Here is a 15,982-nt window from a genome sequence, read left to right as displayed (position 1 = left end):
ACCTTTGTGTTAAAAATAGATTCGCTTGTCGTTTTACGTAAAATCCAAGAGACGTCTAACCACGGCCCAAGAATACATTAGTCATCAAAAAAGCGGCTATTCAACGACTACATAACTTTTAATAGACAGCGAATAAGTGTCTAGGCTAAAACAAGGCTTAATTTGGGCTGTCAGTGAAAATCTAATAGCCGTTTGACCATTCCAAACGAATAGACTAGCCATTAAATAGAACCACAATCAAACGGCTACATGTCTAAGAGCACAAAATAATGCTTAGATGATTCTTTTACTTCCAATATAAGAGGTTCTCGGGAATGGCAATCATCCAAACTAATAAATTATAAAGGCTTTTATAAGAAAATGACAACAGTTAAACAACCTAGACAGCGTTGGGCAATACAAAATGCTAATAAATACAAGACAAATTGAAATATTGTACATGCATGTACATTAAACAAGCCAACAAATCTGCCAATGGGCTACGACAATTTTTCTTGAATTAAGTGTTTATATCTAGATTTGTTTCTTACCCCTTTGGCAGATTTATTTGCTTGTTTTAAGCCCAAATTCTGAGTTTTTTCTCCCTAAAGGCTAGGTTTATTTTCTTAGGGCATTTTGCTCATCAAAAAATGCATCTTATTTTAAGACTTTCTAGATATTTGTATAGTTAAAACAGTTCGAAATAACAAGTAAGAAATGATTTTTTGCAATGTATTCATTCATTCGCTACCCTTCATACTACAGCTGTCGAAAAACCACAGCAACGTCGACAGACCTGGAAGCGTAGCTGTATTTGTTTAACTCACAAAGACAACGGGTAAAGTATTTTCTTGATTACCTAAATGACTTGCTGTAGGAAAATAAGTTTAGGTTTAAGGGGGGAAATACAGTTTAAAGGGATATTTCAATTTATGATGATAATTCTGTCATCATTTACTCATGCATACAGGCTTACAACAACACGAGGATTAGTTTTTTCTGAGTAACACAAAAGAAGGTATTTTGAGGAATGATGGTAAACCCACAGCAGATAGTCACCATTGACTTCCATAGTAGGAATAAAAAAATATGATGGAATTTAATAGGTACCATCAACCGTGTGCTAACCATCACTTTGCAAAATATTTTCTTCATCATTTATCACGATACTTCCAAAATATTTTTTCCTACTAAGTCAATATTTCATTATTTGCTTTACAAGCTTAAAAATGATGGTGACAGGATTCCATGGTAATCACAAACAGGTAAACAAGTAAAATAATCACTATTTACTTTTAAAAGCATTTTGAAAATTGCTTGCTTATGCTGGGAGTAAAGGTATTTCATGCAAAAGGTATTTCCTCTTTAAAAGGTAATGTATGCTTCTTTTAAAGCTGACACATTTGCCACATTAAAATAACAGAAATGTGTACTGTTTAAACTTTTTGGAGCCGGTGTGTCTGTGTTCTTGGGGCACACATCTACATGTAAAAGCAGAATTGCTTATTATTCTTCTCTATTTCTTGTATAGGTCAATTATGAGTGAAGAACCGTTCACCAAATGAAGACCGCAGCCAGGTGACGGGATCCTGTGGTAATCACAAACAGGTAAACCAGTAAAATAATCATCATTTAATGTTAAAATAATTTTGAAAATTGAAGTTCTGTGTGTTCTTATTGTACTTTATTTATTTCTGCAGGTAAGCACCATACCGTAAGCTTCATTCCCTTTATAACAGGTAAGGTTCATACTGTTTTATTCTTTTGTACTGTTTTATTCGTACTGTTTTAAATCATTCAGTAAATGCAAAGTTAAACTGATGTGTTTTTAATCTAGATTTAAAAGTGTCTACTGTTGAAGCACATCTGATCTCTTCTGAAAGCTGATAATAACTGAATGCTGAGGCACCTTGTTTTGAGTGAACCCTTGTTTTTTCTAAATGACCTGATCCTATTGATCCGAGTAATCGGTTTCATATTCGATTAGCATATCTGTCATGTATTGTAGCCATGAAGTGGTTTTTAAACAAGAAACAGTACTTTTTAAATCCATTGACCATTGCAATAATCGGCCCTGCTGGTGATGAAAGCATGAACAAGTTTCTCTAAGTCCTGTCTTGAGACAAAACCTCTAATTCTGGCAATATTTCTGAGATGGTAGTAAAAGCAGAATTCCTTATTATTTTTCTCTATCTCAGGCTCTACGGCATATATGTCATGATTTTATTTGTCTATTTATATGTCTATTTACAAGGACTGCCTTGGCCAAATGTTATTGTTAATTAATATTGAAGCAGTTATTTAACATAGGTCCTTTGAGTAGTGATTTGTGTAATGATCCATATATCTATTTTTATGTATATTTTTAACTTAGGAATGTGATTTTAAAGCTCATATTTGTTATTGTATGACACCTCTCATGTTATGAAAGTAAAAAATAAATGTATTTTCTGATGTCTTGCATTTCTGTTTTTAAACTGTTAATCCTTATCAAGTGCTATACATTAGAAAGTGGATATAGAGTGAAATGCACACGGTGAATAATGAACGCAGACCTTCAGTGCCGGACCTCTGACCCGCTAACCTCCATCCCGACAGCCAGCGCCTTCTCCGGATGCCATTGCGGTATCGCTTCTCGGCTTTTTGGGTAAGATCGAGTGGACACCGGGGACTACACGTTTAAATGGATTTTTGACCTTCGGCTATGGAAGCGAGGCTTGTTCCGTCCACTCCGTGCATCGACTCTGGCGCTTTCCGGGGACAAATAAGGTGAGTTTAAAATCAGAGTTTGCTTCTTTAGTGCGTGGTTGCCAGTTTGTTTGCCAGTCCGTGGTCCATAATACGTTCCGCGTTCGTGGTCTCTCCATCGCTCAGTACTTTTCTGTGTTTCTATTTTACGTAAAGCTAACACCAAAACGATTGTGGAAGGCGCTATATAGATTGTTCTCAAAGAAAAAAAAACGAGAAACAAACCCATGTGAATATGGGTCAAATTATCTAGGCGGAGCACTTCGTTCAAAGAAAAACGCAACAGAATTGTTTGCGTTGAACAAAGACAATGGTGCCTGCAGACATCGAATGTGTATTGTGGATAAAAAATGGCCAGTGGGGTGGGACAATTTTTCTTGAATTAAGTGTTTATGGGAAAAGTTCACGAATTTTTTCTTACCCTGTAGTCAGATTTATTTGCTTGTTTTAAGCATAAAATAACAGGAGAAGAAATTGTGTAGGGGGAGCAGAGGGTTTTTTTTCGTTCAAAGAAAAGCAGCGTGGCACGAATGAATGTTTGGCTGAAATGCTATCGTAATTTCCCCCTTAATTTTCCTTACAAACATGAAACCAGAGAGAAGGGTCAGTTGGCATCGAATTGCACCTTGTATTCGGTGATTGATTGAGGAAAAATATGCGTATGTGTATATATATACTTGTTTTGTTGAACAGAGACAATGGCCGCGTGCTCCAGCGTCACCTATATGCCTATTTCACAAAATGGCGGCTTTGACCGGAAGTAGGGAAAACATCGTTCAGGTTGCACCACTACGATGGCCACTCAATATAGTATGGACTGACAGCTGCTTTGTTTTCTCCTACACATGAATTTACTTGTAAAAATAACAATAACAGATATTGTCGATTGGTGTTATATTATTTTTTTAGCATTTCGTATTATCAAAATATATCATATGTTAGACAGCTTATCAATTTTAAATAAAATAACGAGACATACATAACTATTCGTGTCTGCTCCCGTTTATTGTAATGAGTGTGCACATTTGGAGAAATACTTAGACATTTTACTTCTTATTTCTTTAGACTGAATAATTATTTCTTATTAATTCCAAAGTATGCGACCCGATGATCTAATCGTGGTGTATGTGCTATTCCTCGTTTGTTTGCCTGCATCCATTGCTTTACGGCTTGCTTGTTGCGTTTAAATGCACATTTGATTTCTTTACCAGCATTGGATTTAGACCATTCAATGAGAAGAGTTAACAGCGTTTATTATGATTGATAAGCCCTCAACGGAGAATGAGGTCGGCATACATTAAAAGCCTTATTTTGTTTTTATCGTGTGCCTTCCAAAATGTATGCGACGAAACTTAAATCACGCAAAATATGAATGGTAACTAGACGTGCTTGTTGTGTGCAAGGAGTGCATTTATTTGTAAACTTTTGCTAAATCAAAATGGTTTATTTGTATTTGCTTTTTACCTGGGTTTTATCAGGTTCGCAGTCGGGACATTTTTAATCCATAGTGTATGCATAATTAATTTCAAAGAAATAAGAAGTAAAATGTGTAAGTATTCCTCAAAATGTGCTTTGGACTAAGTCCCCCGTCATCACAGCAAACGGGAGCAGACCCGAATAGGTATGGCTAGTTATTTTATTAAAAATTTCCAGCCGTCTGTAAATTTATGTTTGAAAGAAAAAAGTAAATTAATATCTTACTTACTGTTTTTGTCTTGTTTTCTAGTGAATATCTGACAATGCTTAAATGGAGATACATTTACTTGGTAAGCAAAGTGGCTTAAGATATTATGTATTGTAATAGAAAATTGTTATAAAAACGTTTTGTTTTTGCTGGGAATTCTTGTATATATTTCACAGCTATATAATTAATTATAATAACGCACTTTTTGTTGATAAACATGTTAAAAAATACATTAACACATAATAATGTGGCAACAAATCAAATGTGCATTTAAATGCAACAAGCAAAAATAAATAAATAAAGCAAATGCACGGAAAAGAAACGAGGAATAAAAGAAACACCGCGATTAAAAAAATCAGATCGCATACTTTGTAAAATAATTGAAATAAATTATAAAAATCAACAGGTTTATATTTAAAACAAATAAAAAATATCTGCCAGCGGGGTAAGAAAAATAAACTTAATTCTAGTTTCAACTTAATTCAATAATAAACTCAATTTAGGTTTATTTTTCTTACCCCACTGGCAGATATTTTTACTTGTTTTAAGCCTTAACCTATTACATTTTAGAATTTATTTCAGTAAACAAGACTTAAATTCTAAGCCACTTTGCTTATTAAGTAAATGTATCTCGATTTAAGAATTATTTTTTAACTCGAAAACATTAAGAAAATACTAAGTAAACGAACAAATTGGGATGTTCAAAACACTTAAATATTTTTTTTCACTCTACCCTTCATATTACAGCTGTCGAAAAACCACAGCAACGTTGACAGACCCGGAAGCCATGATACATTAGCAGTTTTTAAAATAAGTTAAATCTAGAATCCTTATTGGTTTTAGATACTTTAAAGCAATGAATGATCTTCTTTCTTTTGAATTGATTTGGTATTATGGAGGAGCTCTGTGTCTGGTTATTGAAGATGATTTGTTCTTTGCTCCTATGTTGGCTTATTTTTTTGTTATTTCCGTTACTATATATATTTTTTTCTTTGTTTTTTCTGATTTGAGGTTATGAAAATGTTTTAATTTGTAATAAAGGTTTTTTGAAAATTCTAAATTCTCTCTATCTCTCTCTCTCTCTCTCTCTCTCATGAGCGTGGATCAGATCCTGCATTAAAACATGAACTTCTGATTTGCTAGCTCAACGTTCTACCTCTGGGTTATACAATGAGAACGTATAGAGTTAAATGCCCGCTAGCCTCCACCCCAAAAGCCAGCGCCTTCGCCGGCTCCCCCTTTGGCTGCGTCTATTCCGGTATCGCTTCTCGGCCTTTTGGCTAAGATCAAGTGTAGTATCTGTTCTTATCAGTTTAATGTCTGATACGTCTCCTATCCGGGGACTATATGTTAAATGGATTTTTGACCTTCGGAAATGGAAGCGGAGCTTGCTCCTTCCACTCCATGCATCAACATGGTATTGCAGTGTTTCCATGAATGGTGCGCTCCCCATCTCGGGGATAAATAAGTCAAGTATAAAAAAAAGAATTTGCTTCTTTTGTGCGTGAATGACGGTGTTTTTTCTAATCCGTGTGTTTTAAAATTGCTGTGATTTCGTTGGCTTTATTGGTTTAACGAAAAGCTTGCGTGGAAATGAACACGCTGATAAAGAAATGTTTTTGTAATGTATTTAATTAATTTCTTTACAAGTTTGCGGAGGTGATACGAGGACGAATTAAACATCCTCGACACAGCTGAAGGCGCAACAAAAGCGAACGAGACCGATTGGAATGTTAAAAACACCTGAAAACTTTTTTCACTACCCTTCATACTACAGCTGTCGAAAAACCACAGCAACGTCGACAGACCTGGAAGCATAGCTGTACTTGTTTAACTCACAACGACAACGGGTAAGTCATTGAGCCCTGTGTTTTTATTTATCCACGTTCTAAAATTGCTATGCTTTCGTTGTTTCTTGATTGCTCTGTACATTTTTTTTTGTTTCTATTCCACGTAAAGTTACTTTGTAATAACGAAACCATATATTTGAATGCGCAATTTAAATCCATTTGATTTAAATTGTTTCACATATTTCACTCTACACGGTTCAACCGGGCTGGAAACGGAATAAAAACAGGGTAGATCTCGAAGAATGTTTGGTCTCAGACGTGGCTTCGTGCGCTTTCCACCTGGTCACACACAGTAAATGAAATGTTAGTCGGACGGCCTCCGGGGGCGCCGTCGATGTGATCGGTCACAGGAAGATGCGGCCGTCTGGCCTCAAAGGGTGTCGCTCATACTTACCTGGCAGGGGAGACACCATGATCATGAAGGTGGTTCACCCAGGGCGAGGCTCAGCCATTGCACTCCGGTTGGGCTGACCCTTTGCGAATTCCCCAAATGTGGGAATCTCGACTGCAAAATTTCTGATAGTGGGGGACTGCGTTCGCGCTCTCCCCTGACCTTTGTGTTAAAAATAGATTCGCTTGTCGTTTTACGTAAAATCCAAGAGACGTCTAACCACGGCCCAAGAATACATTAGTCATCAAAAAAGCGGCTATTCAACGACTACATAACTTTTAATAGACAGCGAATAAGTGTCTAGGCTAAAACAAGGCTTAATTTGGGCTGTCAGTGAAAATCTAATAGCCGTTTGACCATTCCAAACGAATAGACTAGCCATTAAATAGAACCACAATCAAACGGCTACATGTCTAAGAGCACAAAATAATGCTTAGATGATTCTTTTACTTCCAATATAAGAGGTTCTCGGGAATGGCAATCATCCAAACTAATAAATTATAAAGGCTTTTATAAGAAAATGACAACAGTTAAACAACCTAGACAGCGTTGGGCAATACAAAATGCTAATAAATACAAGACAAATTGAAATATTGTACATGCATGTACATTAAACAAGCCAACAAATCTGCCAATGGGCTACGACAATTTTTCTTGAATTAAGTGTTTATATCTAGATTTGTTTCTTACCCCTTTGGCAGATTTATTTGCTTGTTTTAAGCCCAAATTCTGAGTTTTTTCTCCCTAAAGGCTAGGTTTATTTTCTTAGGGCATTTTGCTCATCAAAAAATGCATCTTATTTTAAGACTTTCTAGATATTTGTATAGTTAAAACAGTTCGAAATAACAAGTAAGAAATGATTTTTTGCAATGTATTCATTCATTCGCTACCCTTCATACTACAGCTGTCGAAAAACCACAGCAACGTCGACAGACCTGGAAGCGTAGCTGTATTTGTTTAACTCACAAAGACAACGGGTAAAGTATTTTCTTGATTACCTAAATGACTTGCTGTAGGAAAATAAGTTTAGGTTTAAGGGGGGAAATACAGTTTAAAGGGATATTTCAATTTATGATGATAATTCTGTCATCATTTACTCATGCATACAGGCTTACAACAACACGAGGATTAGTTTTTTTCTGAGTAACACAAAAGAAGGTATTTTGAGGAATGATGGTAAACCCACAGCAGATAGTCACCATTGACTTCCATAGTAGGAATAAAAAAATATGATGGAATTTAATAGGTACCATCAACCGTGTGCTAACCATCACTTTGCAAAATATTTTCTTCATCATTTATCACGATACTTCCAAAATATTTTTTCCTACTAAGTCAATATTTCATTATTTGCTTTACAAGCTTAAAAATGATGGTGACAGGATTCCATGGTAATCACAAACAGGTAAACAAGTAAAATAATCACTATTTACTTTTAAAAGCATTTTGAAAATTGCTTGCTTATGCTGGGAGTAAAGGTATTTCATGCAAAAGGTATTTCCTCTTTAAAAGGTAATGTATGCTTCTTTTAAAGCTGACACATTTGCCACATTAAAATAACAGAAATGTGTACTGTTTAAACTTTTTGGAGCCGGTGTGTCTGTGTTCTTGGGGCACACATCTACATGTAAAAGCAGAATTGCTTATTATTCTTCTCTATTTCTTGTATAGGTCAATTATGAGTGAAGAACCGTTCACCAAATGAAGACCGCAGCCAGGTGACGGGATCCTGTGGTAATCACAAACAGGTAAACCAGTAAAATAATCATCATTTAATGTTAAAATAATTTTGAAAATTGAAGTTCTGTGTGTTCTTATTGTACTTTATTTATTTCTGCAGGTAAGCACCATACCGTAAGCTTCATTCCCTTTATAACAGGTAAGGTTCATACTGTTTTATTCTTTTGTACTGTTTTATTCGTACTGTTTTAAATCATTCAGTAAATGCAAAGTTAAACTGATGTGTTTTTAATCTAGATTTAAAAGTGTCTACTGTTGAAGCACATCTGATCTCTTCTGAAAGCTGATAATAACTGAATGCTGAGGCACCTTGTTTTGAGTGAACCCTTGTTTTTTCTAAATGACCTGATCCTATTGATCCGAGTAATCGGTTTCATATTCGATTAGCATATCTGTCATGTATTGTAGCCATGAAGTGGTTTTTAAACAAGAAACAGTACTTTTTAAATCCATTGACCATTGCAATAATCGGCCCTGCTGGTGATGAAAGCATGAACAAGTTTCTCTAAGTCCTGTCTTGAGACAAAACCTCTAATTCTGGCAATATTTCTGAGATGGTAGTAAAAGCAGAATTCCTTATTATTTTTCTCTATCTCAGGCTCTACGGCATATATGTCATGATTTTATTTGTCTATTTATATGTCTATTTACAAGGACTGCCTTGGCCAAATGTTATTGTTAATTAATATTGAAGCAGTTATTTAACATAGGTCCTTTGAGTAGTGATTTGTGTAATGATCCATATATCTATTTTTATGTATATTTTTAACTTAGGAATGTGATTTTAAAGCTCATATTTGTTATTGTATGACACCTCTCATGTTATGAAAGTAAAAAATAAATGTATTTTCTGATGTCTTGCATTTCTGTTTTTAAACTGTTAATCCTTATCAAGTGCTATACATTAGAAAGTGGATATAGAGTGAAATGCACACGGTGAATAATGAACGCAGACCTTCAGTGCCGGACCTCTGACCCGCTAACCTCCATCCCGACAGCCAGCGCCTTCTCCGGATGCCATTGCGGTATCGCTTCTCGGCTTTTTGGGTAAGATCGAGTGGACACCGGGGACTACACGTTTAAATGGATTTTTGACCTTCGGCTATGGAAGCGAGGCTTGTTCCGTCCACTCCGTGCATCGACTCTGGCGCTTTCCGGGGACAAATAAGGTGAGTTTAAAATCAGAGTTTGCTTCTTTAGTGCGTGGTTGCCAGTTTGTTTGCCAGTCCGTGGTCCATAATACGTTCCGCGTTCGTGGTCTCTCCATCGCTCAGTACTTTTCTGTGTTTCTATTTTACGTAAAGCTAACACCAAAACGATTGTGGAAGGCGCTATATAGATTGTTCTCAAAGAAAAAAAAACGAGAAACAAACCCATGTGAATATGGGTCAAATTATCTAGGCGGAGCACTTCGTTCAAAGAAAAACGCAACAGAATTGTTTGCGTTGAACAAAGACAATGGTGCCTGCAGACATCGAATGTGTATTGTGGATAAAAAATGGCCAGTGGGGTGGGACAATTTTTCTTGAATTAAGTGTTTATGGGAAAAGTTCACGAATTTTTTCTTACCCTGTAGTCAGATTTATTTGCTTGTTTTAAGCATAAAATAACAGGAGAAGAAATTGTGTAGGGGGAGCAGAGGGTTTTTTTTCGTTCAAAGAAAAGCAGCGTGGCACGAATGAATGTTTGGCTGAAATGCTATCGTAATTTCCCCCTTAATTTTCCTTACAAACATGAAACCAGAGAGAAGGGTCAGTTGGCATCGAATTGCACCTTGTATTCGGTGATTGATTGAGGAAAAATATGCGTATGTGTATATATATACTTGTTTTGTTGAACAGAGACAATGGCCGCGTGCTCCAGCGTCACCTATATGCCTATTTCACAAAATGGCGGCTTTGACCGGAAGTAGGGAAAACATCGTTCAGGTTGCACCACTACGATGGCCACTCAATATAGTATGGACTGACAGCTGCTTTGTTTTCTCCTACACATGAATTTACTTGTAAAAATAACAATAACAGATATTGTCGATTGGTGTTATATTATTTTTTTAGCATTTCGTATTATCAAAATATATCATATGTTAGACAGCTTATCAATTTTAAATAAAATAACGAGACATACATAACTATTCGTGTCTGCTCCCGTTTATTGTAATGAGTGTGCACATTTGGAGAAATACTTAGACATTTTACTTCTTATTTCTTTAGACTGAATAATTATTTCTTATTAATTCCAAAGTATGCGACCCGATGATCTAATCGTGGTGTATGTGCTATTCCTCGTTTGTTTGCCTGCATCCATTGCTTTACGGCTTGCTTGTTGCGTTTAAATGCACATTTGATTTCTTTACCAGCATTGGATTTAGACCATTCAATGAGAAGAGTTAACAGCGTTTATTATGATTGATAAGCCCTCAACGGAGAATGAGGTCGGCATACATTAAAAGCCTTATTTTGTTTTTATCGTGTGCCTTCCAAAATGTATGCGACGAAACTTAAATCACGCAAAATATGAATGGTAACTAGACGTGCTTGTTGTGTGCAAGGAGTGCATTTATTTGTAAACTTTTGCTAAATCAAAATGGTTTATTTGTATTTGCTTTTTACCTGGGTTTTATCAGGTTCGCAGTCGGGACATTTTTAATCCATAGTGTATGCATAATTAATTTCAAAGAAATAAGAAGTAAAATGTGTAAGTATTCCTCAAAATGTGCTTTGGACTAAGTCCCCCGTCATCACAGCAAACGGGAGCAGACCCGAATAGGTATGGCTAGTTATTTTATTAAAAATTTCCAGCCGTCTGTAAATTTATGTTTGAAAGAAAAAAGTAAATTAATATCTTACTTACTGTTTTTGTCTTGTTTTCTAGTGAATATCTGACAATGCTTAAATGGAGATACATTTACTTGGTAAGCAAAGTGGCTTAAGATATTATGTATTGTAATAGAAAATTGTTATAAAAACGTTTTGTTTTTGCTGGGAATTCTTGTATATATTTCACAGCTATATAATTAATTATAATAACGCACTTTTTGTTGATAAACATGTTAAAAAATACATTAACACATAATAATGTGGCAACAAATCAAATGTGCATTTAAATGCAACAAGCAAAAATAAATAAATAAAGCAAATGCACGGAAAAGAAACGAGGAATAAAAGAAACACCGCGATTAAAAAAATCAGATCGCATACTTTGTAAAATAATTGAAATAAATTATAAAAATCAACAGGTTTATATTTAAAACAAATAAAAAATATCTGCCAGCGGGGTAAGAAAAATAAACTTAATTCTAGTTTCAACTTAATTCAATAATAAACTCAATTTAGGTTTATTTTTCTTACCCCACTGGCAGATATTTTTACTTGTTTTAAGCCTTAACCTATTACATTTTAGAATTTATTTCAGTAAACAAGACTTAAATTCTAAGCCACTTTGCTTATTAAGTAAATGTATCTCGATTTAAGAATTATTTTTTAACTCGAAAACATTAAGAAAATACTAAGTAAACGAACAAATTGGGATGTTCAAAACACTTAAATATTTTTTTTCACTCTACCCTTCATATTACAGCTGTCGAAAAACCACAGCAACGTTGACAGACCCGGAAGCCATGATACATTAGCAGTTTTTAAAATAAGTTAAATCTAGAATCCTTATTGGTTTTAGATACTTTAAAGCAATGAATGATCTTCTTTCTTTTGAATTGATTTGGTATTATGGAGGAGCTCTGTGTCTGGTTATTGAAGATGATTTGTTCTTTGCTCCTATGTTGGCTTATTTTTTTGTTATTTCCGTTACTATATATATTTTTTTCTTTGTTTTTTCTGATTTGAGGTTATGAAAATGTTTTAATTTGTAATAAAGGTTTTTTGAAAATTCTAAATTCTCTCTATCTCTCTCTCTCTCTCTCTCTCTCATGAGCGTGGATCAGATCCTGCATTAAAACATGAACTTCTGATTTGCTAGCTCAACGTTCTACCTCTGGGTTATACAATGAGAACGTATAGAGTTAAATGCCCGCTAGCCTCCACCCCAAAAGCCAGCGCCTTCGCCGGCTCCCCCTTTGGCTGCGTCTATTCCGGTATCGCTTCTCGGCCTTTTGGCTAAGATCAAGTGTAGTATCTGTTCTTATCAGTTTAATGTCTGATACGTCTCCTATCCGGGGACTATATGTTAAATGGATTTTTGACCTTCAGAAATGGAAGCGGAGCTTGCTCCTTCCACTCCATGCATCAACATGGTATTGCAGTGTTTCCATGAATGGTGCGCTCCCCATCTCGGGGATAAATAAGTCAAGTATAAAAAAAAGAATTTGCTTCTTTTGTGCGTGAATGACGGTGTTTTTTCTAATCCGTGTGTTTTAAAATTGCTGTGATTTCGTTGACTTTATTGGTTTAACGAAAAGCTTGCGTGGAAATGAACACGCTGATAAAGAAATGTTTTTGTAATGTATTTAATTAATTTCTTTACAAGTTTGCGGAGGTGATACGAGGACGAATTAAACATCCTCGACACAGCTGAAGGCGCAACAAAAGTGAACGAGACCGATTGGAATGTTAAAAACACCTGAAAACTTTTTTCACTACCCTTCATACTACAGCTGTCGAAAAACCACAGCAACGTCGACAGACCTGGAAGCATAGCTGTACTTGTTTAACTCACAACGACAACGGGTAAGTCATTGAGCCCTGTGTTTTTATTTATCCACGTTCTAAAATTGCTATGCTTTCGTTGTTTCTTGATTGCTCTGTACATTTTTTTTTGTTTCTATTCCACGTAAAGTTACTTTGTAATAACGAAACCATATATTTGAATGCGCAATTTAAATCCATTTGATTTAAATTGTTTCACATATTTCACTCTACACGGTTCAACCGGGCTGGAAACGGAATAAAAACAGGGTAGATCTCGAAGAATGTTTGGTCTCAGACGTGGCTTCGTGCGCTTTCCACCTGGTCACACACAGTAAATGAAATGTTAGTCGGACGGCCTCCGGGGGCGCCGTCGATGTGATCGGTCACAGGAAGATGCGGCCGTCTGGCCTCAAAGGGTGTCGCTCATACTTACCTGGCAGGGGAGACACCATGATCATGAAGGTGGTTCACCCAGGGCGAGGCTCAGCCATTGCACTCCGGTTGGGCTGACCCTTTGCGAATTCCCCAAATGTGGGAATCTCGACTGCAAAATTTCTGATAGTGGGGGACTGCGTTCGCGCTCTCCCCTGACTTTGTGTTAAAAATAGATTCGCTTGTCGTTTTACGTAAAATCCAAGAGACGTCTAACCACGGCCCAAGAATACATTAGACATCAAAAAAGCGGCTATTCAACGACTACATAACTTTTAATAGACAGCGAATAAGTGTCTAGGCTAAAACAAGGCTTAATTTGGGCTGTCAGTGAAAATCTAATAGCCGTTTGACCATTCCAAACGAATAGACTAGCCATTAAATAGAACCACAATCAAACGGCTACATGTCTAAGAGCACAAAATAATGCTTAGATGATTCTTTTACTTCCAATATAAGAGGTTCTCGGGAATGGCAATCATCCAAACTAATAAATTATAAAGGCTTTTATAAGAAAATGACAACAGTTAAACAACCTAGACAGCGTTGGGCAATACAAAATGCTAATAAATACAAGACAAATTGAAATATTGTACATGCATGTACATTAAACAAGCCAACAAATCTGCCAATGGGCTACGACAATTTTTCTTGAATTAAGTGTTTATATCTAGATTTGTTTCTTACCCCTTTGGCAGATTTATTTGCTTGTTTTAAGCCCAAATTCTGAGTTTTTTCTCCCTAAAGGCTAGGTTTATTTTCTTAGGGCATTTTGCTCATCAAAAAATGCATCTTATTTTAAGACTTTCTAGATATTTGTATAGTTAAAACAGTTCGAAATAACAAGTAAGAAATGATTTTTTGCAATGTATTCATTCATTCGCTACCCTTCATACTACAGCTGTCGAAAAACCACAGCAACGTCGACAGACCTGGAAGCGTAGCTGTATTTGTTTAACTCACAAAGACAACGGGTAAAGTATTTTCTTGATTACCTAAATGACTTGCTGTAGGAAAATAAGTTTAGGTTTAAGGGGGGAAATACAGTTTAAAGGGATATTTCAATTTATGATGATAATTCTGTCATCATTTACTCATGCATACAGGCTTACAACAACACGAGGATTAGTTTTTTTCTGAGTAACACAAAAGAAGGTATTTTGAGGAATGATGGTAAACCCACAGCAGATAGTCACCATTGACTTCCATAGTAGGAATAAAAAAATATGATGGAATTTAATAGGTACCATCAACCGTGTGCTAACCATCACTTTGCAAAATATTTTCTTCATCATTTATCACGATACTTCCAAAATATTTTTTCCTACTAAGTCAATATTTCATTATTTGCTTTACAAGCTTAAAAATGATGGTGACAGGATTCCATGGTAATCACAAACAGGTAAACAAGTAAAATAATCACTATTTACTTTTAAAAGCATTTTGAAAATTGCTTGCTTATGCTGGGAGTAAAGGTATTTCATGCAAAAGGTATTTATTTCCTCTTTAAAAGGTAATGTATGCTTCTTTTAAAGCTGACACATTTGCCACATTAAAATAACAGAAATGTGTACTGTTTAAACTTTTTGGAGCCGGTGTGTCTGTGTTCTTGGGGCACACATCTACATGTAAAAGCAGAATTGCTTATTATTCTTCTCTATTTCTTGTATAGGTCAATTATGAGTGAAGAACCGTTCACCAAATGAAGACCGCAGCCAGGTGACGGGATCCTGTGGTAATCACAAACAGGTAAACCAGTAAAATAATCATCATTTAATGTTAAAATAATTTTGAAAATTGAAGTTCTGTGTGTTCTTATTGTACTTTATTTATTTCTGCAGGTAAGCACCATACCGTAAGCTTCATTCCCTTTATAACAGGTAAGGTTCATACTGTTTTATTCTTTTGTACTGTTTTATTCGTACTGTTTTAAATCATTCAGTAAATGCAAAGTTAAACTGATGTGTTTTTAATCTATATTTAAAAGTGTCTACTGTTGAAGCACATCTGATCTCTTCTGAAAGCTGATAATAACTGAATGCTGAGGCACCTTGTTTTGAGTGAACCCTTGTTTTTTCTAAATGACCTGATCCTATTGATCCGAGTAATCGGTTTCATATTCGATTAGCATATCTGTCATGTATTGTAGCCATGAAGTGGTTTTTAAACAAGAAACAGTACTTTTTAAATCCATTGACCATTGCAATAATCGGCCCTGCTGGTGATGAAAGCATGAACAAGTTTCTCTAAGTCCTGTCTTGAGACAAAACCTCTAATTCTGGCAATATTTCTGAGATGGTAGTAAAAGCAGAATTCCTTATTATTTTTCTCTATCTCAGGCTCTACGGCATATATGTCATGATTTTATTTGTCTATTTATATGTCTATTTACAAGGACTGCCTTGGCCAAATGTTATTGTTAATTAATATTGAAGCAGTTATTTAACATAGGTCCTTTGAGTAGTGATTTGTGTAATGATCCATATATCTATTTTTATGTATATTTTTAACTTAG

The 15,982-nt window shown here is 35.5% G+C and overlaps 4 non-coding genes across 4 annotated transcripts; all 4 read left to right on the top strand.

The window, feature by feature from the left end:
- Window positions 1-5,671: 5,671 nt before the first annotated feature.
- LOC135764463 (U2 spliceosomal RNA) lies at window positions 5,672-5,862 on the top strand. Its single transcript, XR_010540010.1, has one exon. It is a non-coding gene; the product is annotated as a U2 spliceosomal RNA (small nuclear RNA).
- Window positions 5,863-6,647: 785 nt separating this feature from the next.
- LOC135765159 (U1 spliceosomal RNA) lies at window positions 6,648-6,812 on the top strand. Its single transcript, XR_010540494.1, has one exon. It is a non-coding gene; the product is annotated as a U1 spliceosomal RNA (small nuclear RNA).
- A 5,672-nt stretch (window positions 6,813-12,484) lies between these two features.
- On the top strand, window positions 12,485-12,675 carry LOC135764527 (U2 spliceosomal RNA). The gene has a single exon (XR_010540074.1). It is a non-coding gene; the product is annotated as a U2 spliceosomal RNA (small nuclear RNA).
- A 785-nt stretch (window positions 12,676-13,460) lies between these two features.
- Window positions 13,461-13,625, top strand: LOC135764321 (U1 spliceosomal RNA). The gene has a single exon (XR_010539875.1). It is a non-coding gene; the product is annotated as a U1 spliceosomal RNA (small nuclear RNA).
- Window positions 13,626-15,982: the final 2,357 nt, after the last annotated feature.

The sequence above is a fragment of the Paramisgurnus dabryanus genome, chromosome 9 (genome assembly GCF_030506205.2).
Source record: "Paramisgurnus dabryanus chromosome 9, PD_genome_1.1, whole genome shotgun sequence".
Lineage (NCBI taxonomy): Eukaryota > Metazoa > Chordata > Actinopteri > Cypriniformes > Cobitidae > Paramisgurnus > Paramisgurnus dabryanus.
This window is presented reverse-complemented; position numbering and strand designations above follow the sequence as displayed.